At 42.0% G+C, this 21591-nt stretch overlaps 2 non-coding genes across 2 annotated transcripts; one reads left to right on the top strand and one right to left on the bottom strand.

Moving 5' to 3' along the window:
- Window positions 1-594: 594 nt before the first annotated feature.
- LOC120259684 lies at window positions 595-701 on the bottom strand. The gene has a single exon (XR_005536241.1). It is a non-coding gene; the product is annotated as a small nucleolar RNA R71 (small nucleolar RNA).
- Window positions 702-2833: 2132 nt separating this feature from the next.
- Window positions 2834-2940, top strand: LOC120259612. The gene has a single exon (XR_005536170.1). It is a non-coding gene; the product is annotated as a small nucleolar RNA R71 (small nucleolar RNA).
- The last annotated feature ends 18651 nt before the right edge of the window (window positions 2941-21591 follow it).

Genomic DNA, 21591 nt, shown 5'->3' with positions numbered 1-21591 from the left:
TATTTCACATCTTCTTTTCTATCATCATTCTGATTTATTTTCTTTCTTTTTGTGCAGCTCTAGGTTCATGACCTGAGGGAACCCCTCAATATTGATTGAAGGAGATCCCGAGCTCGAACGTACATTTACAAGAAAAGGGAAAGAACCTGTGTAAGAACAGTCTAATCTAGCTGATTTGGAAGTTGAAGGGCTGGATAATATGGCAGAACAAAATGAGCAACAGAGGACATTATCCGATTATGCCAGACCTTCAGTATTGGGGACATAATCAAGTATTGTACGTCCCCCGATTACATCTCAGAACTTCGAGCTGAAGCCAGCATTCATCCACATGTTGCAGCAATCCGCACAGTTTAATGGTTTGGCCGATGAGGATCCAAATAGTCATATAGAGAACTTTGTCGAGGTGTGTGATATGCTCAAGATAAGCGGGGTGACGGATAATGCCATCAAGTTCACTTGAGAGCCTTCCCATTTTCCTTAAAGGGGAGAGAGAAGCAGAGGCTACACTCATTATCTAGAGCATCAATTACCACATGGGAGGAGATGGTAGAAGCTTTTCTTGCCCGTTATTTCCCTCTCAGAAAATCTGCTAAGCTTAGGATTGAGATCTCGTCCTTTGTACAGTCAGAACTGGAGTCTCTATTTGAGACATAGAAAAGGTTCAAGGAGCTCCTAAGAAAGTGCCTGCAACACGGATTCCCGGAGTGGATGATTGTTCAGACCTTTTACAATGGGTTGAATCCGAGAACAAGGCAACTCTTGGATGCGGTAGCAGGAGGTACCTTAGGTAGTAAGACCCCAAGTGAGACCTATCAACTAATTGAAGAAATAGGGTTAAATAGCTACCAATGGAATGCTAGGGAGAAGACGAAGGTGGCCGGGCTTTATGAGATAGATGCAGTAACTTCATTGGCGGCTCAAGTGGAATCATTGAGTAAGAATTTAGATGTTCTAACTTCGAATAGAGTGGCAGCCATAACTAATTGCACCAGGTGTGATGGAGGACATGCTCCCTCTGATTGCCCGATCTCCATTGGTGATGCATCTTCGGTTGAGAATGTTGATTTTGTGGGTAATGCGATGAGGAATCAAGGGAATCCATATAGCAACACCTACAATCCGGATTGGAAGAATCATCCCAATTTCTTATGGACTAACCAAGTTCCACAAAAGGACATGGGGCCACCGGGTTTCCAACAACAACAAGCCCCAAACATGGAGAACCGAGTTTTCAATTTAGAGACCCGAATGACCGATTTGGAGAAGGCCTTGACTAGATTTCTCTAATCATCGGATACAAGGTTTCAATCAGTTGAGGCTACACTTCGTAACCACACCGCTTCTTTGCACAACCTTGACAATCAAGTGGGGCAAATTGCGAAGTCTTTATCGGAGAGATTACAAGGAATCTTGCCAAGCAATACTAAGACCAATCCTAGAGAGCATGTGAAGGCGATCACTTTAAGAAGTGGTTGTAAGGTTGAAGGTAGGTTTCCGAGTGAGAAGCCCAATGAAAATGAAACCCAAGGTCATAGAGGTTGAAGAGAGAACAAGAAAAGAGAAGGAGGTGGCACCCCCACCTTTCAAGCCAAGAATCCTCTATTCCTCTAGGTTGAAGAATGTCCAAGCGGATGAACAGTACAAGAAGTTCCTAAGTTTGTTCAAGCAACTCCACATCAACATTCCTTTTGTTGAGGCATTGTCTCAAATGCTTAAGTATGCAAAATTCTTGAAGGACTTGTTCACTAGCAAGAGAAAGTTAGAGGAGAGTGCTTCAGTGATCTTAGATGCATCATCCTTATCTCGCTTCAATCTAGCCGGATATGAAATTACAGGTTTGTATTCAGACGGCTTTGATGAACCCTTTTGTGGACTTTCCTTATCTTCACTTTGCTTGCTTTTCTCGATAACTTTCTCCACTATGTTAGGGTCTTCCACTTCGGCTACCCTAGTCTCCTTGACACTTGGGTCAACTCCGACCCTTGTCTTAACCTGTTTCCCACTTCTAAGGGTAATGGCCTTCAAGTGCTCTCTTGGGTTCTCCTCAGTGTTGCTAGGAAGACTGCCTCAAGGTCTCTCAGAATTTGCTTTAGAAAGCTGCCCCACTTGGTGCTCAAGAGATTGTACAGAAGCTTGGAGGTTTCACAAAATTGAGCCTATCTTATTGAATTGTCTGGCGTTCTGAGCAAGATGAGCATTCACCTTACTGAACTGAGTATCCATACTGCTGGTTATGCTATTAAATCTTGATTCAGTGTTAATCATGAACTTGGCGAGCACATCTTCAGTAGTGAACCTCTTCTCCAAAATTGGTTGTTGTATTTAGGAACCTTGTGGAGGTGGTGCAGCTTTTTGTTGTTGCCCCTGATTCCATGAAAAGTTAGGGTGGTATTTCCACCCCGGATTATAAGTCGAGCTGTAAGGATTCCCTTGTGGCCTTTGTCCCCCAATATAATCAACATTCTCAATTGGGTTGATGGAGGAACTAGTAATAGGACATTGGGCGACTCCATGCCCTCCACCACAAGTGCTACAACTCATCATCGACTCTAACTTCGAGCTACTACGCATGAGCATATCTAGCTTCCGAGACAATACATCAACCTTCGTGGCAAGAGCATCATTAGCATTGACTTCATAAATTCTGGCCCCTTTTTGTGGTGCACCTCTTGAGGCCTAATGAGACTCATTGCTTGCCATTGATTCAAGGAGTTGCTCGGCCTCATCGGGGTACTTGTTACTAAGAGATCCACCCGCTGCGGCATCAATTTATTGACGAGTTGCATAATTCAACCCGTTGTAGATGATCAGATCCCGCATCTAAGAAGCAAAGCCATGATGGGGGCACCTTCGAAGAAGGTCTTTGAATCTCTCATAAGCTTCAAATAGAGTCTCTGATTCTCCTTGTTTGAAGGCTGAAATTTCTTGCCTTAGCTTCGCCACTTTGCTTGGAGGAAAATACCTTCCCAAAATTTTTTCAACCATATCTTTCCTTGTTTTGATCGATCCCGGTGGTAAGGATGTGAGCCACCGATATGCCCCATCTCTCAAACTAAATGGGATAAGTCGAAGCCGGATCATGTCATCTGTCACTCCATTTATCTTGAAAGTGGAACAAATTTGGAGAAAACGGGCAAGATGATCATGAGCATCCTCATTCGCCAGACCATTAAATTAGACTGAATTCTGGATCATGCTGATGGTGCTTGTCTTGATTTCAATATTGTTTGTGGCAATGGATGGTGCTTGAATAAGGTACGTCTTTCACCCGTGAACTGTGGCCTTTGATATTCGGATAAGGTACGTCTTTCTTCGGCCATGATTACAAATTCTGTGCCCTCAATTTTTATGTTTCTTTCACTAGTGCTTTCACCCACTTCTCTAAGTCTTCGATGCAAAGTTCTCTCAATTTCACTGTCTTGTGCAACTAAATTTGATGGATTTGCACATGTCATGCACAGTACCTTGCAAAGTCAATAAAGACAAAGAAAGTTAAGCTCAAAAAGAAATAAGACAAAAGAAAAGAAGAAATAAAAAAAAAGAAAGAATGGTTAGAGCAATAAGCTAGAAGTTTCCTAGAATTGCTTAAAGTCCTCGGCAATGGCGCCAAAAACTTGGTTGATCACCCGCAAGTGTACGGGATCGCCAAGTAATACCTTGTGCAAAAGCCCAAGGATCGTATTCCACGGGGCTAAGGAGCTCCTATTACTCCTCCATCGCTCACTTTCTAACCTTACAACTTAAGCATGGTCTACTAATCTAATACATGCAAGAATGTAAATAACAACACAAGTATAACAATTCCAAGAGGAGCAAGAAAATCACAAGTTCAATGACGAAAAGAACAGGCCTAGGGATGAGGATTCCCAAGAGGGGTCATCATGATGTATGGATGCATAGGAATAAAATAGCAAGGGTGATTTAGACCGACCGACCTCAACAATAGTTCAACCCCAATTTCTCGGCGGTTAAACCCTAATCCCGTACAAATAATGACAAGGATCTCTCCTTAATCATATTCCTACGATTGCATTAAGTGAATAGAGATCGCGCAATAAGGATACACTTAACCTAAGTTCATCATCATGGTTCGGAGGGGCAACCTACATCCAATTTCTCGGCATGTTGGTCAAAGATCTCCCCTTCTAGCTCAATAATGATCTAGTACATGCGAGTAGGTCATGTCTACGTGTACAACTCAAACAAGAACTAAGGATTTCTCCACATAATAGTTCTAGGTATAAAACACATTGAGCTAAACTATAAATCACACCAATGCATTCCAAATAAAAGTGAAGCATCCAAAATACATGATGACCCCCCAAGGTTCACCTACATCCAGTGGCCTTGGGGGTCTAGTGTGCCATCACACAAACAAGTATCTCAAACACAACAAAAACAAGATGTAAATGCATAAATGGCACTCCCTAGTCCGAATGATGATGAGGAGGGAGAATGCTGGCTGAGTGATGCTTCTTCTAGCCCAAGGAATGCCGAATGCTCCTCCTCCTTTGATGATGAAGCTTTTCCCTTGAAGTTCAAGCCCCTTGATCTTCCCAAGCCTCAAGCCAAACTCTCCCCAAAATGATGTCTTCGTTCCTCTCCTTTCTCCCAAATGGTGGATGCCCAAAAAGCTCTCCAAAAGTTCTCTCAATCCTCCCCAAAATCACCCTATATACCACTCATCAAACCCTCTAAATGGCCTCAATCCCGGATGGTATCCCCAGCTCAATGATGACCTCATTGAGGTGGTATACCGGCTCAATGAGGTCCTCATTGAGCACCTCATTGACATTGTTTGGGGTAGGCAATCTCCACAAATGCTCTCTGAATAGTGTCTATACTGGCTCAATGAGCACCTCATTGAGCCAGTATGTCTTCAAACAAATCATCTTTATTGGCTACAGTGATCATCCAGGGCTCAATCCAAGGCAGCATTGAGGCCGTATGCCCTGGTTCAATTTCTGACTTGAAAACTCTCCAGGTGCTACAGTGTCAGCTGCAGTGATTTCCCTACAGTGCCGGTGCTACAGTAGCACTGCTTTAGTACTCTTTTTCGCCCAAATTATATCTTCGTGTCCTCCGTGGCGTTTCCGTGCTCTACAAAACAAATACCACATGATTAAGCATAAAACGTGCATAAATTCTTATACAAATACATGCTAGACGCAACAAATTCTTATACAGGCATCAATGCACGATTAAGCATAAAACGGGCATCAAGAATTAATGTCATCATGTGTTTTCATGTGGATTCGGTGAAGTTTAGGTCGTTTGAGCTTATTTTTCGTGTTTTCTCTGGTTAAAGTTGCCTTCTAAAGCTAGCTCTGAGTGTATAATTGACTTCAGAAATTTTCTGCAGTGCCTGCAAAGTTTCCTAAGTGTGAAGAGAAAACACACGCCCATGTGGAATTACCGCATGGGTGTGCATTTTTGTTCAGAGCTCATCCAGAGATGGCACTGGGTCTAGACATGCCCCTGTGAGCGACCTTGTGATGGTCCACGCTTTTGGGTAATTTCCGCACGGGCGTGCTGATAAGTGCTTGTGCGATATGAATGCGAAGCGTTCATTCCTTATGTTGAGCATTACTTTTCTCAAGTTTTTACACTAATATGTGTGTTTTTATGTTAGTTTTGCGCAGGTAGGGTTGTGAGGCCAAGTATGAAGGAAAGAAGCTAATGTGGATTACAATGCACCAATTTTGCAGGAAATCTTGCTAAGGTCAAACGCGAAGACATAGGTCGATATAAGATGCTAGAGTGTGTGCCAACCTCCTCGTATTCGAGTTGGCACATCCATTTGGAGGGGCACAAAGGCAGTCACACTCGAGCATTCTGACCTATGCACATAGAACAAGAGCTTCACCAATGTGCCTATCATTGAAGAAGCAAGTGATCCACGACGTGAATGTGTTCCCGTTTGCGTTACTCCGATGAAAGTATGGATTCGGGAAGCTATTCAAGCCGGATACTGTAGTAGAGCATTGTAGCAACATGGTAGAAAGTATTGTAGCATCACTGTTCACAGTCGGCCGAGAAAACAGGAGTTCAGAGGATCCACACGGGCGTGTGGAAATTCCGCACGGGCGTGTGAAGCATCCACGGCCGTGTAGTTGCCCGATTCCAGCCCTATTTAAAGCCGAATCAGCCTCGATTTTGGTATTCTTTTCTCCATCTTTTCTCCAACTTGAGAGAGGGCTTCGGCTAGGGTTTTGAGGGGTATTAGCTACGTTTTGGAGAGGTTCTATGGCTCCGACATCGCGCGTCGTTTGGAAGAAGGTTATTAGGAGAGCTTTCGTCGGCACCGATCCGACGAGGTGTATCCTAGGCCGGACAAAGGATCCTTTGCGACGAGGTGTATCGAGGGGGTTTCTTTATGGATTCATTGCTTTTACATTCTATTTCTTTAATTGTACTTAGCTCCATGCAGAGCTAAACCCCTAGTGGGTACTTGGGTATTTGTGAACCCTAGGATGTATTCGTTTCTTTGAATCTCTTTATTATGCTTTCGATAAATTGATGTTTATTGTGAGTTCCAACCTTGAATGCTTGATTGTATGAACATTTCCCCTAGAGTGACACTAGGGTTGAGTGTTCTTGTTTGTAACCTCATGAGTGAGTGACACACCACGAGCGTTAGACAAAGCTAGGTTGGAGAGGGTTGAGAGGGTGAGTCGAGAGGTACAGGAACGTCCCCTTTCCCCTTCGAAGTGATATATTCTACCTCCGGTCCTCGAGTTCTTTGCGGTCATAATAGAGTGAATGGTGTAAGGGATGAACTTCCGCAGGGGCTTAGTTGCGCGTGCAAGGCAGTGAAGCGTTGAGGTGATCTTAGTATCTAGGGCTCAATTGTGGTTAGGGACCTTCTATATGGACCAAAGGGTTAGGTCTATAATTAGGAAGAGATTTATCACTTGGAATCCCTAGAACTTATTGCAACTCTATGCGAGTGCGAGGTGATGAGATTGTTCGATTTCTCCTCCGGGACATGTATAGAGTTAGGCATAGTTGACCTTAGATTTGGGACTATGTAATTTAGGATTTCCACGACTCACCATTGCATTGATTAAGAAGCATAATAGAGGGTTCTTGCACTTGAAACAATTATCCTAGGCAGAGCATTATCCGGGTACCCATCTTTATCGATTGCCTAACCCCCTTCTTTACTTTTGCTCTCTTATTTATTGCTTTTATTGTTGAGAATTGAATCATTGTCACACTCATCATCATTAATCTTTCACATAGCTAAGAATCGAATTAAGTATTTTTATTCCCTACTCCCTGTGGATTCGATACCCGCTCATCCGGGATTATTACTTGGACAAACCCGTGCACTTGCGGGATATACGCAAGGGGACCTTGTCATGTGCGCCTTCCTACAGAGACTTAGCAAATTATCCAGAGAGCACACAAGGGCATGGACTCGCCCCTGTGGGTGACCTTGTGAAAAATGTACGGGCGTGCGAATTTTCCGCACGCTTGTGTAGATCTCTGAAGATGAGCTTTCTCCATCCCAAGAAGACATAGGGGCATGCGGCTGCCCCTGTGAGTTGGGCTTGTGAATGTCCACGCCTGTGCGGAATTTCCTCACGGGCGTGCGAAACACTTAGCGATTCTTCTCGATTAGATAGAGAAGTCACAGGGGCGTGCGGCTACCCCTATGGGTCGGGCGAATGGGCTTGGGTATTTTTCACACGCCTGTGTGGATTCATTTAGAGGCAGTGTGGGTTTTCCTGAGAGCGCACAAGATCGTGCATCTGCCGCTGTGAAGCTCTCCTGTGGAGGCGCATTGGCGTGGGTAATTTCCGCACGCCCATGCGGATATACAGAACGGCAAGAGGCGCGAGTCCTTTTAAAAGGATCATCGTTTCTTCTCAATTTTACACTTCCCATTCATTTGCAAGCACGCTCACACTTTCTCCCGATTTTGTATTGCCAATTTAGAGGGATTTTTACTTGGTGATCCGGCCAATTTAATGTCTTTCATCTCAACTCGTTGGTAAGCCCTTATCTTTATTTTTCTTCGTTAATTCTTGATTTTAATCGATGAAAACTGTCAATCATGCTTCATTTCTGCAATTAGAATGATTATACATGTTTAGAACGAAGTTAGAAAGAATTTAAAAGTTTCTTGTTGGATTTTTGTGGCGCGGTCGTGCGTTTGTTCACGCCCCGTGGATCCACATGGGTGTTTGGAAATTCCACACGACCATGCGGATTTTTGCAGCAATACTTAATTAACTTGTTTGATCGAGTTTCTTTCAAATTTTGCAGGTTATGACACTTCGGTCAAAGAAGCAAGCTGATAAACGGCCGCGTGAGCCATCTCCCGAGCCCGAGAGCATGAGTTTTACAATTCTCTAGCATCAGGTGAGGTTTGAGGGGCTAACTAGTCTCAGATTTGGTCAGACAAGATTTCCCGACGTGAGCACACTTAGGAAGATTCAATCAGCAGAGGGTATGGCATACGAGATTGAGGACATGCTTGCGGTTGGTAGCTGGGACCATTTACTATCAATCATTCAGTTCAGTTTGATCGCTCATTTGAGTTTGATCGCTCATACTCCAGTTTCGACAGCGTTAGTGTCATTCAGTTCAGAGCCCTCAGACAGTATCATAGCTTGAGCGTGACTCAATTTGCAATCTTGATGGAGTTATATGGTGCGGCTTATACAGAGACAGAGCAGTATGTGAAGCTGCCCACAGATTATCCTGGGAATTTTACTCCGCAGCGTGTGTATATAGTATTCTGTGGACGGGCAGTATGAGCCTAGGGTTTCAAAGGCCACTTGCCTCTCCTGCCTGAGTTACAGATATATTCACACTGTTCTGAGTAGGTCAGTAAGCTGGCAACGTGACAATACCGGTGTGCTTAGCCGACAGGAGTTTTTATATTTATATTCTATTGTGCGGCGCACATCGATACATTTAGGGCATATCTTGGTAGAGTATATTCGACATCAGGGGCAGTATGCCAGACTTGGAATGATTTTCGCGGGCCCTGATATCACGAGACTAGTCGTCGGTATGGGTTTACTCGACGTGATCAGATGGGCCGAGAAGGTGACTATACCTGCTCCCCTAGGTATGGAAACACTGAGGTTGATGGGGATGGTACGGAGAGTTTAGTTAAGAGTATATGCTCTGATTATTCCTACCCTGGAGATAGCTGAGTTTAAGGAAAATGATGCCGGAGCTTCTCAGCCATCTTCCGAGCCTCAGCCGATATCCATGGAGACCGACGCACCTCCTGTGGCAGAGGACCCCTAGTACGCATATTTTCACCATCTCGAGCCCATGATTATTTTGAGAGGCTCGAGAGTGCTGTGGCGGTGATACGGACTGAGATTGCTGAGGCACAAGCAGAGATAGCAGAGGTTCGTGTGATGTAGGCCACACAGTTCACAGAGTTCATGACGCGTTTCAACGTTCTACAGAAGATCCTTTAAAGAGACGTTGCCTCACCATTTGTGCTGCGACCCCACACCTCTAAGGCACCTCCTACATCATCCTCACCGTATCCACCAGCGCCGTTCGACTATCCAGTAGAGGAGCCAGAGCACGGCATAGACACCTGATCTTATTTTCATTTCTTTATTTGCATTTCCTTCAGGACTTGTATACTCAGAAAGAATTTTCCTTCTTAGTTTATTTTCATTTTGTTGTCTCGAGTTGTACTCATTTCTCTATCTTTTATTTAATCGAGTTGTTTTTTGTTTTATTGAGCTTCACTGAACCCCCTCGTGTATGCGTGGAGATGGTCTTCTCATCATGGGAATTGAGAACTTGTCATAGACACGACCAAGGTGCTTCGGCATTTGGTCATGTATGCTTCACAACCCGTTGGAACACCACTCCCAATGAATTAGCCCCATCAAATGCAACACTAGGAGTTAGGGGAGTATTATTTTGATTGCTTCTCCTGCATTTATTCTTGATTTATATACATCATGAGTGAGCTTGCATGTGTACATTGGGGACACTGTACAACTTAAGTGTGGTGGGTTGTTTCATAGTGCACATATCTTTTATATTAGTCTTGATTGTTATACATGCTCACATAGCCATTGGCGGTTCACCTTAGTTGCAATGATTGTATTCTTGAGTATAGGAGAATTTTTAATATTGAATGTTCTCATGCTCTAGTTCTTGCTTGACTTTTTAGGAATTTTTGCCTGATTGACACTTGTGCACTACTCACTCTTTAAACTCTTTTGGAAACTCAAGTTTGATGTTAAAGGGACTAGTTTTAGTTTTGTTTCTTATGTTATTTGGCTGAAAAAAAATGGAAAAATTAAAAGAAAGAACAAAATAGTTTTGTTGTTTAGTTGTGCTTGTTGGGTTGAAAGAGCTACCACCTATGATGTATGAAGCTACTCTCATAAGTCGGATACTAGTTATGCCCTAATGAGAGAAAGAGCTATCTGATGGGACGTGTGAAAGCTACCACCCCGGTAAAAAGAGCTACGACCTCGAAAGTGTTAAAGCCACCTTAGCGGGCGCTTTGGAAAGGGCTACCTTAGAGGATGTGTGAAGCTACTACCATTTTTGAAATTTTTGTTACTTTTTGTAGATAAATAAGTCCCTTGTACTTAAAACAGTGAGGAGTATAGTTTGGGTTGTTTTGAGTGAGTTCACACACTTACACGATTTTGGGTTTGTTGTCCTTTTTTTATTCAAGTTTTTAGCTAGAGCATTGATTTTTCGTATTTAGTGTGGAAATTTCCCTTACTTCTAGAATGCTCTCTTTGTATGCTTTGGTGAACCTAAGGCTAAGAACTTCCAATATTTCCTTCATCTACGAATATAATGTTTTAATTTTTGCTTAAGAACAAACCAAAGCTTAAGTGTGGGGGAGTTTGATAAGTGCTTGTGTGATAAGAATGCGAAGTGTTCTTTCCATATGATGATCATTACTTTTATCAGGTTTTAACACTAATATGTGTGTATTTATGTTACTTTCATGCATATAGGGTTGTGAAGCCGAATCTTAGAGAAAGAAGGCAATGTTGATTGTGAGTGCACCATTCGGAGGAAATCTTGAGAAGGTTCAAACGCGAAGACATAAGTCGGGTTCAAGATGCTAGAATGTGCGCCAACCTCCTTGTATTCAAGCTAGCACAATGATTTGGAGGAGCACAAAGGCAGTCACATTCTAAGTATTCTGGCTTGTGCATGTGTAACAAGATCTCCACGAACGCGGCCGTTCATTGAAGAAGCAAAGCAATCTACGATGTAAACGTGTGCCCGTTTACGTTACCTCAATGAAAGCATGGTTTCGGGAGTGTTTCAGACCGATACTATAGCAAGTACTGTTTACAGCTGGCCGAAGAAGGAGTTAGCAAGAGAAGCCACACGACCGTGTTGAAATTCCACACACCCATGTGTTAATTCCACAAGCTCGTGTGGAATATACACAAGGGCGTGTGGACTCCCGATTCTAGCCCTTTAAAAGCCGATTTCAGCATTCTTGTTTCCATCTTTTCCCCAACTTGAGATAGGGCTATGGCTAGGGTTTTGAGAGGTATTGGCTAGGGATTGGGAGAGGTTTTACGGCTCCGACATCGCGCTCCGTTTGGAAGAAGGTTAGTGGGAGAGCTTTCGTCGGCACCGATCCTGCGAGGTGTATCCTAGGACGGACAAAGGGACCTTTGGACAAGTAGACGACTCTCCACAAGACCATCATCATGACTATAGAGATGGGTTTTCTATGGATTTATTGCTTTTACATTCAATTTTATTAATTGTAATTAGATCAATGGAGAGCTAAACACCCTAGTGGGTACTTGGATTATGAACCCTAGGATGGATTCATTTCATTGAAGTTTGTTATTATGCTTTCATTAATTAATGTTTTTATTGATTTCCAATCTTGAATGCATTAGTTATATGAATACTCCCTTAGAGTGACACTAGGGTTGACAGTTCTTGTTGATAACCCTTGTGAGTGAGTAACACACCACGAGAGTTAGACAAAGCTAGATTGGAGAGGGTTGAGAGGGTGATTCGAGAGGTAGCGGAGCGTCCCCTTTCCCCTCTGGTGTGATTTATTCTACCTCCAATTCCTCAAGTTCTTTACAGTCATAGTAGAGTGAATGGGCTAAGGGATAACCTTCCGATGGGGCTTAGTTGCGAGTGCAATGGAGTGAAGCGTTGAAGTGATTTTAGCATCTAGGGCTTAATTGTGGCTAGGGACCTTCCACCTTGACCAAAGGGTTAGGTCTATATATAGGAAGAGGATTTTTTAGTTGGAATTCCTAGAACTCATTGCAATTCTATACCAGCGCGAGGTTGAGAGATTGTTCATTTTCTCCTCCGGGACATGTATAGGGTTAGGCATGGTTGATCTTAGATTTGGGACCATGTATTAAAGGATCTCCATGACTCATTAATGCATTAGTTAGGAAGCATAATAGAGGGTTTTTGCACTTGAAAGGATTGTCCTAGGCGGATCAATATCCGAGTACCCCATTTATATCGATTGCCTTACCTCTCCTTTACTTGTGCTCTCTCTTTTGTCTATTTAACTTTTATTTGCATTACACCTTGTCACACAAATCATTATTCATATTTTGCTTAGTTAAGAAACAATTTAAGTATTTTTAATCCCTACTCCCTGTGTATACGATACCCACTCACCTGGGATTTTATTATTTTGACAAACCCGTGCACTTTATTAAAGGTTATAGCAAGAAAATAACATGTATTATTAAAGGTTGAAGGGTTTTTCATGGCATTGGATTAAGCAAAACTAGCTTCCTCATCCCTAATCCTGAGTGTCATTCTACCATTGCTAGCATAGATTAGGGCTTAGGAGGTGGCTAGGAAAGGCCTACCAAGAATGAGGGGCACTTTAACATCTTCATCTTCATCTACAATCACAAATCTACCCGAAAAATAAATTTATCAACCTTAACCAATGCGTCTTCTATGACTCCCCTAGGATGCCTAATGGACATGTCCGCTAATTGCAAGGTCATCCTAGTTGGCTTAAGGTCACTAAGTCCAAATCTCTTAAATATGGTGTAGCGCATTACATTAATGCTAGAACCTAGATCCTCTAGGGATTTTTCATTTAACAAATCACCAATGTTATAAGGGATAATGAAACTGCCCAGACCTTTTTGCTTCTTTGATAGTTATTCCTGAAGCAGCATTGAGCTCCTTTCACTCAATGTGACCGTTGACACCTCTTCAAAATTTTAATTGTTTGTTAGTATATCCTTGAGAAACTTCACGTGCTTTGGCATCTGAGACAGGGCTTCAACAAATGGTATATTAATGTGCAATTGCTTCAAGAAATAGAGAAACCTTTTTAATCTTCACCTGTACGATATTCTTCAACCTTGATCAGTATGGGAGATGGGGAACATACTCCTTCACCGCTGGTGGTGTTCTTTTCTTAACTTTATAGTAGATTCTTTGTCCCTTTGGCAGACTCTCAAAAACTTCAATTTATGGTCCCTTTTCCTTCACCATCACCTTTTCACTATCCATCCCCACCTCTTTACAACTCCAAAGAGTGATATCCTTGAGATACTCATGAGGGTTGGCTTTAATATTACTCAACAAACTTCCATGAGGATGTTTGGACAACATTTTAGCTATCTACCCCACCTGATTATCTAAATTTTGAAAAGAATCCTGTTAGCTTCTCATCGATACCTCTATACTCTGGAATTGGTATTCAGATTGCTGAAACTTAAAATCTACCTTTGAATAAACCAAGTAAGTAATTTCTCTAAAGCAAATCTCCTTCCATTCTACTGGCGAGTAGAAAATCTTGGCGGGGCTTCTATTGCTGCCCTTGATTCCCCAAGAGAAATTGGGGTAATTCTGTCATCCTGGGCTATATATGCCACTGTAGGGGTTTCTTTACTGTCAAAAGGCACTACCAATGAAATCTATTTGTTTGGCGGGTCTGTGTACCGCTCCAACAATGGGACAATATGTTAAGGCAAGTCCTCCCCCACATGTTTCTCATGTCATGACTGCAACTGACTCTAAGTAGACAAGTTATCAATCTTTCTGCTCAAAGCTTTCACTTGGGCTGCTAGTGTTGTTACTTTACTAACTTCAATCATCCCAGCTGGCTTCAAAAATGACTTGCCTCTCGAATTCCATTGATAATTATTTATGGCTATTTCTTCAATCAAGAACATAGCTACCTTTGGGGTCTTACAGCAAAGCTGATAAATAATTGTGCATTAGTAATACGAAGTATTATTTTCTTACAATGAGCATTACTTTTCTCAGATTTTATCACTTATACATGTGTATTTGCATTACTTTTGTGCATGTAGGGTTGTGGAGATAAGAATGAAAGAAAGAATCTGAAGTAGATCGTGAGAATACTTTGTTGATATGATCTTGGAGTGAACAAATGCGAAGACACAAGTTATGATCTAAGACACAAGTGTATGTGCCAACATCCATTATGGTCAAGCAAATACATGGTTTGGAGGGGCACAAGGGTAGTCACATTCGCTTGTCTTGACTTATGCAAGGCAAGCAAGATCATTGTCAAATGGGATTTTATTTGAAGATGCAACGCGATCCATAGCATAGACGTGTGCCCGTTTATGTTGCCTCGATGAAAAGTGTGGATTCGGGAGTATTTTGGTGGAGTATTGTAGCAGGTACTGTAGTAATTCACTGTAGTAGTTACTGCTTACAGACCGCAGAAAATCAGATTTCCACAAATCCACACAAGCGTGTGGAAATTACCTACGTCTGTGTGGATGCCCGATTCCAGTCCTATTTAAGTCACGAATCAGCCTGATGTTAGCATGTTTTCCGCATCTTTTTTTCCATCTTTGGAGAGGCCTGCGGCTAGGGTTTAGAGGGGCTTTACCAAGATTTTTTGAGTGGTTGTACGGCCTCCGATAGTACGTTCCTTTGGAAAAGAGTTATTGGGGGAGATTTCGTCGGCACCAATCCGGCGAGGTGTGCCCTAGGCTTGACAAGGAAACCTTTGAAGAGGACGAGGCTACTCCACAAGACCATCGACACAAATACACCGAGGAGGTTTTACTCATAGATTGCATGTTTTTATTTTTGATTTCATTATTGAATGTATCTTGCTCCATGGAGAGCTAAACCCATAGAGGGTACTTGGACTTGTAAACCCTAGGATGTTATTGTTTCATTGACCTTTTATAATGTTTCTTTAATTAATGTCTTTATTTGAGTTCCAATCTTGAATACTTGTTGAATGATTTCTCCCTTAGAGTGACACAAGGGTTGAGAGTCTACATTGGTAATCCTTGTGAGTGAGTGACACACCATGAGGGTTAGACAAAGTAAGATTGGAAAGGGTCGAGATGGTGAGTCACTCCAATCTTGGTAAGAGAGGAACTCCGCTGGGCTTAGCTTTACAAGCAACAAAGTGAAGTGTTGAAGTAATCCTTAGTGCCGGTTCTTAATTGTGACTAAGGGTCTTTCGCCTGGACCAAAGGGTTAGCCCTATATTTAGGAGTAAGGTTTATCACTTGGAATCGCTAAAGCTTCTTGCAACTGTACACAGTGTGAGGTGTTGAGAGTGAGTGATTTCTCCGCCGGGGTATAATGTAAAGTTAGTCATGGTTGACCTTAGGTTTGGGACTGTGTATCTTATGATTTCCACGACTCATTAAGCATCAGTCAAGAGCTTAATAGTTGGTTTTGCACTTGAAGCAATAGTCCTAGGGGGAGCAATGTCCGGGTGCCCCACTTTCTATCGATTGCGTTTCTTCTCATTTTATTGTGCCTCTTGTTCTTACTTTCTTTATTTCTATGCATATTAATTTTGTTCACACTACTATCGATTCATCTTCACTTTAGTTAAGTAGCAATCTTTGTGTTTCTGATTACTATTCTCTGTGGATTCGACTACCCACTCACCGAGGTATTATTACATTGACAAACCCGTGCACTTGCAGGTCACACGCAAGGGGTGTGTCAAAAACCATCCTCCCACTGCTGAATCAATAAACTATATGGTACTATAATTGAGGCCTATATGGAAAATATGAACTAACATTCATGTCGGGAGATTATGATGTCGGTATTTCCTCAACATGTCTTTGAATTGCTTCCATAACTCAAATAGCGGTTGAGTGTCCAATTGTGCATAAGCCATAATCTCCAAACGTAGTTTGGTCATTCTTCCTGGTGGGAAATAACTAGCCAAAAATGACTCAACAAGTTGCTCTCAAGTCATGATAGATGCTCTAAAAAAAGCCTGGAGCCACTGCTTAGCTTTTCCTTTCAATAAAAATAGGAACAAGCGAAGTGTGATTGCGCAGTCAGAGACATTATTAATCTTAAGCATATCACATACCTTGATGAATCTCCTAATATGGCTATTAGGATCCTTATCGATAATCCATGGAACTATACTGAATTCTGGAGCATCTATACAAAAGTGGGATTGAGCAAAAAGTTATTTGCCGTATCTAGTGGGCGCACTATACTTGACTAAGAACCATAAAGAGTGGGACACGCATAATTGGTTGACTACCCACAAGTGCATGGTTTGATCAAGTAATAGACCTCTCGTGCAAGCACGAGAGGATCGTATTCCGAAGGGCTATAGAAGCTACTCTTACTTTCTCTTTGCATGTTGCTTAACCTACAACTTCGAGTGAGGCAATGAAACTACGAAGTAAATATTCAAACTCTGTTAAAATGTTTATGGTGAAGGAAAATCGCAGGTGATAATCAAGGACTGAAAGTGGTCATGGATGAGGATCACCTTGGGCTACTAAAGTGCTAAGGATGCTACAATTATCATAAAAATGGTAGTTTGTATTTAGAGAATCCTAAGTTAGGTCATCCCGATGATCATAGTGATTAACCCCTAATCTGGTACCAATATTGATACGGAATTTCTTCTGAACAATTTCTCCTATGATTGCAATGAGGGTAATGGATTCCTCAATCTAGGATCAAAACACAAGCTAGGAACAACCCTAGAGTTGGAGAGGTACAAAATACCCGATGGTCACGGCGTATTCATACATACATCCCTTCCAAGCATAGTGTGTCTAATACAAGGGCGATGGTCACGCAACCCCGCATAACCTAGAAATTGATACACAGAGTTCTCATGCATACCAATACCATAAAGTACACCAAGCATGGATTACAAACACACCAAATGCAATAAAACAAGTTATAGCATCCAATCAACACAAGTTCACTCCCAATATTTACCTACATCAGGTGATCTTGGGGATTTAGTTGTCAGATTGAGTCCGATCCCACAAGTCAAAGGGTCCTCCAGTAATACCCCTCACGCAAGCACGAGGGGGTCGTATTCCCAGGGCCCGAGAAGCTACTCTTACTTCCTTTTTGCGTGTTGTTTAACCTACAAATTTGAGTGATATGTTGAAACTACAAATGCAATAAAAAAACTCTACTAAGATGTCTACAATGAAGGCAAATCATGGGTAGGAATTAAGAATGTTTAATTCCCCTTTTTTCTAAGATTCGCTTTAATTCCTGATTCGATACTTCAACTTAACTGCTAGTTTGGGATGATATGGAGTCAAAGTTCGATGAGATGCCCCGTAAAATTTCAAGACCTTTTCAAGCTGAGAGTTACAGAAATGAGAGCCTCGGTCACTTATGATCACTCTTGGTGTGCCTAACCCGGAGAACAATTTTTTAAAAATCTTACTACCACTCGGTCACTTATGATCACTCTTGGTGTACAACTTAAGTGTGGGGGGAGTTTCATATCGCACGCATCTCTTTTGTATTAGTTATAATTGATATACATGCTCACATAGCTAATGGTCGTTCACCTTAGTTGCATTGATTGTATTCTTGAGTTTAAGAAAATTTTTAACATTGAATGTTTTCATGCTCTAGTTTTTGCTTGAATTTCAAGGAATTTTTGCCCGATTGACACTTGTTGCACTACTCACCCTTTGAACCCTATTGAAAACTCATGTTTGATGTATAAGGGACTAGTTTTAGTTGTTTCTTGTGTTATTTCTAAAAAAAATGATAAGAAAATGAAAAGAAAGAACAAAATAGTTTTGTTGTTTAGTTGTGTTTGTTGGGTGGAAAGAGCTACCACCTATGATGTATGAAGCTACTCTCATAAGTTGGATACTAGTTATGCCCTAATGAGAGAAAGAGCTATCTCATGGGATGCGTGAAAGCTACCACCACGGTGGAAAGAGCTACCACCTCGAAAGTGTGAAAGCCACCTTAGCGGCCGCTTTGGAAAGGACTACCTTAGAGTATGTGTGAAGCTACTACCCTTTTTGAATTTTTGTTACCTTTTGTAGATAAATAAGTCCCTTATATGTATAACTTTGAGGAGTATATTTTGGGTCGACTTGAGTGAGTTCACACACTTACACGATTTCGGGTTTGTCGCCTTTTTGATTCAAGTTTTTAGCTAGAGCATTGATTTTTCGTATTTAGTGTTGAAATTTCCCATACTTATAGAATGCACCCTTTGTATTCTTTAGTGAACCTAAGGCCAAGCACTTCCAATATTTCCTTTGTCTATACTTTAATGTTTTAATTTTTGCTTGAGGACAAGCAAAAGCTTAAGTGTGGGGGAGTTTGATAAGTGCTTGTGGGATAGGAATATGAAGTGTTCTTTCCTTGTGTTGAGCATTACTTTTCTTGGGTTTTAATGCTAATATGTGTGTAGTTATGTTACTTTCATGAATGTAGGGTTGTGAGGCCGAATATGAAAAAAGGAAGCCAATGTGGGTCGTAAATGCACCAATTTGGAGGAAATATTGCTAAGGTTCAAACGTGAAGACACAGGTCTGGTTCGAGATGTGGGAATGTGTGCCAACCTCCTTGTATTCAAGTTAGTATAACCATTTGGAGGGGCACAAGGGCAGTCACATTAAAGCATTTCGACTTGTGCATATAGAACAAGATCTCCACCAACATATCCGTTATTGAAGAAGCAAAGCGATCCACGACATAAACGTGTGCCCGTTTGCGTTACCTCGATGAAAGCATGGATTCGGGAGTATTTCGGGCCGGTATTGTAGTAGGTACTATAGAAAAACTGTAGCAAGAATACTATACCATCACTGTTCACAGCTGGCCAAGAAAACAGGAAAACAGAGAATCCACACGGGCGTGTGGAAATTTCACACGCCCGTGTGAAAAATCCACAGGGGCGTTCACACGGCCGTGTGGATTCCCGATTCCAACACTTTAAAAGCCGATTTCAGCATTCTTTTCTCCATCTTTTCCCCAACTTGAGAGAGGGTTGTGGCTAGGTTTTTGAGAGGTATTGGCTAGGGCTTTGGAGAGGTTCTACGGCTCTGACATCGTGCGCCGTTTGGAAGAAGTTTAGTGGGAGAGCTTTCATCAGCACTGATCCGGGAGGTGTATCCTAGGCAGACAAAGGGACCCTTGTGACGAGTAGAGGACTCTCCACAAGACCATCACCATGACTAATGAGGGGGTTTTCTATGGATGCTTTGTTTTTACATTCGATTTCATTGATTGTATCTATCTCAATGGAGAGCTAAATCCCTAGTGGTTACTTGGTTATTTGTGAACCCTAGGATGTATTCATTTCATTAAATTTCTTTATTATGCTTTCAAATAATTGATGTTTATTGTGAGTTCCAATCTTGTATGCTTGATTATATGAATACTCCAATAGAGTGACACTAGGGTTGAGAGTTCTTCTTGGTAACTCTTGTGAGTGAGTGACACAACATGAGATGAAGAGCGTTGAGAGGGTGAGTCGAAAGGTAGCAAAGCGTCCCCTTTACCCTCCGGTGTGATCTATCCTACCTCCATTTTCCAAGAGTTCTTTGCGGCCATAGTAGAGTAAATGGGCTAAGGGATGACCTTCCACTGGGGCTTAGTTGCGAGTGCAATGGAGTCAAGCGTTGAAGTGATTTTAGCATCTAGGGCTTAATTGTAGCTAGGGATGTTTCACCTGGACCAAAGGGTTAGGTCTATACATAGGAATAGGGTTTATCGCTTGGAGTCCTTAGAGCTCATTGCAATTCTATACGAGTTCGAGGTGTTGAGATTGTTCAATTTCTCCTCCGGGACATGTATAGAGTTAGGCATGGTTGACCTTAGATTTGGGACTATGCAATTAAGGATTTCCGTGACTTACTATTGCATTAATTAATAATCATAATAGAGGTTTCTTGCACTTGAAACGATTATCTTAAGCGGAACAATATCCGGGTACCCTATTTATTGTCGATAGCCTCTCCTAACTTTTAATTGGGCCTCTATCTTTTCTTATTTTCATTTGCATTGAGTTTGTTGTCACATCACTTTCAACATATTTTCATTCTAGTTAAATAACAATCTTGGTGGTTCTAAGCACTATTCCATGTGGATTCGACTACCCTCTCACCGGGGTATTATTACTTCGACACCCGTGCACTTGTGGCTTACACGCATATTCGGATGTGTCACTTACGCAACTAAGCCCCAGTGGAGTTTGTCCTCTAGAACTTTACTCTATTGTGACTGCCAAGAACTCAAGGAAATGGAGGTAGGATAAATCACACCGGAAGGGAAAGGGGACGCTCTGCTACATCTTGACTCACCCTCTCAACCCTCTCCAATCAAGCAATGTCTAACCCTCGTTGTGTGTCACTCATTTACAATGGTTACCAAGATTGACTCTCAACCCTAGTGTCACTCTAGGGGAGAAATCATTCCACAAGCACTCAAGATTGGAACTCAATTGAAACATCAATTAAGGAAAGCATAATAAAAGATCAATGAAATAATAACATCCTAGTGTTTACAAAATCCAAGTACCCACAAGGGGGTTTAGCTCTCGATTGAGCACAATATAATCAACAATGAAATCAAAATTAAAAACATGTGTTCCATAAGAAAATCCCCTCAGTAGTCGTGTCAATGGTCTTGTAGAGTAGCCAAGTCTTCTCCAAAGGTCCCCTTATCCAACCTAGGGCACACCTCTCCAGATCTATGCCGACGAAAGCTCCCCCAATAACCTTCTTCCAAGCGAATCGCGGTGTCGAATCCCTCAAACCACTCCAAAGACTTGCGAAAAGCCTCTCCAAACCCTAGCCAATGGCTTCCTAAACGATGGAGAAAAGTGAAAGAGAAGAAGGGAAAAAGATCCCCAAAATTAGGCTGAATCGCGGCTTAAATAGGGTTGGAATCGGGCATCCACACGCTCCAGTGGATCTGCCACACGGGCCTATGGAATTTCCACACGGGCGTCTGGAATTTCCACACGCCCGTGTGGATTCTCTGGAAATCTTGTTTTCGGCCGGCTGTAAACAATATCTACTGCAGTACTTGCTATAGTGTTTTGCTGTAGTACCTGCTACAATACTCGGCTAAAAACACTCCCAATTCCACACTTTTCATTGAGGCAACATAAACGGTCACATGTTTATGCTGTAGATCACAACTCTTCTTCAATCAAAGGCTTCGTTGGTGAAGATCTTGTTCTTAATGCACAAGTCGGGATACGCAAATGTGACTTCCTTTGTGCCCCTCCAACTCATTGTAATGACTTCAATTCATGGAGGTTGGCATACATTCACGTATCCTGGAGTCCCACTTTTGTCTTCACATTTGTTCTTTCCAAGATTCCATCAAATAATG

Source organism: Dioscorea cayenensis, chromosome 4 (assembly GCF_009730915.1).
Source record: "Dioscorea cayenensis subsp. rotundata cultivar TDr96_F1 chromosome 4, TDr96_F1_v2_PseudoChromosome.rev07_lg8_w22 25.fasta, whole genome shotgun sequence".
NCBI classification, from domain to species: Eukaryota; Viridiplantae; Streptophyta; class Magnoliopsida; order Dioscoreales; family Dioscoreaceae; genus Dioscorea; species Dioscorea cayenensis.
Note: the sequence above shows the minus strand (reverse complement) of the source record. Positions and strands in the feature narration are given on the sequence as shown.